This window comes from Octodon degus, unplaced genomic scaffold, assembly GCF_000260255.1.
Source record: "Octodon degus isolate 3935 unplaced genomic scaffold, OctDeg1.0 scaffold00230, whole genome shotgun sequence".
Lineage (NCBI taxonomy): Eukaryota > Metazoa > Chordata > Mammalia > Rodentia > Octodontidae > Octodon > Octodon degus.
The window spans coordinates 1,000,182-1,001,467 of NW_004524806.1; the positions used below are offsets into that span (position 1 = coordinate 1,000,182).

General features: G+C 41.5%; 1 protein-coding gene across 1 annotated transcript in view; it reads right to left on the reverse strand.

Annotated features, from left to right (window-relative positions):
- The window catches only part of Slc5a1 (solute carrier family 5 member 1), an 80,779-nt gene that overhangs the window by 64,665 nt on the left and 14,828 nt on the right, over positions 1-1,286 (reverse strand). The gene's annotated exons all lie outside the window — the stretch shown is intronic.

Here is a 1,286-nt window from a genome sequence, read left to right on the forward strand (position 1 = left end):
ATTCACTGAGCACCAGCAAGTACTCTGCACCAGGCAGACAATAAATGGGGGCATTCCTTCAGCACTCCTGGCCTTCCTTCCATTTCTTAATGTCCTCATTTATTAATCACTGTCCCAGTAGAATGCTAAATGTTGTACCTGTGCTATCTCACATGATTCTGTTACATGGACAGGTATAGAAATCATTTCCAAAATCTTAAGAAGGCTTCAATGGAAATTATGGAAGGAGGAAGGGGAGTTGAATGTCAGGGTCATCAAGGTCAGGAAGCCAGAGACTTCTTCATAAAAGAGCAATGATACCATTTTGGTCAGGATAATCCAATCTAGAGACACACGTAAGGAAAACAACACCCAGAAACCCCACAAAAGCCACCAACTCCTACCTCCTTTGGGTGGGGTTAATCCCTCTCATCACCAACCCTTGCCCAAACCCAGACTCAGGGCCAACCAGGAATTAAGACATCATTTCTGGTTAAGACATAGTGCATTCCCAGATCTAGTCCAAAAGGTAAATATCCTGAGGATCATTCTGCTCCATGCCTCCTCTCTCCTTGGCTTCTCCAAAACCCAGAGATTCAACGTTAAAATCTCGCCTCCAATATATCAGTCCTAAGATTCTTACATAAAGAAATACAATGTAATCTTGACTATAATGAATAGGAGGAAGAATAACTAACTAAAAGTGCAATGGTTTGTCTTGAAGGTAGTACATTTCTTGTCAAGTAATGGTGGAGAAAGGTGAGTTGAGTACAAACTAAAGGTGCTAGGTACTACCCACAAACGCCTATAAAGAATTTGAAATATGGCTATGTGACAACACCAAGTAAATTTTAATTTTTCTTTGTTTTTTTGAGACAGGATCTTGATTTATAGTACAGGCTGCCTTGAACTCACTATGCAACAGAGGCTGGCCTCAAATTTCAAGTAATCTTCCTGCCTCCTCCTACTGAGTGCTGGCATTACAGGTGTGTGCTGCCACACCCAGTTGCAATTTTTAATTTTAAATTAATTAAAATCTAATTAAATATCTGATGAGGCTATGGGTACCATATTGAATAATACAACTCTGAAAGAACAGCTTCAACCTTATCTGCAATTTTGACATCAAAGCTGCCTCTTCAATGCCTGCTTTTAGGAAAACATCGAGGTCCTGGGCATGAGAAAAAAAAAACTGACACAGAATAGAAAATAGGTGTCCAGGGGGCCAGCCAGATAGCTCAGCAGATTAAAGCACCTGCTCAGAAAGATGCAGGGACTGGGAGTGGCCTGCCGTGCCTGCCCTGCTC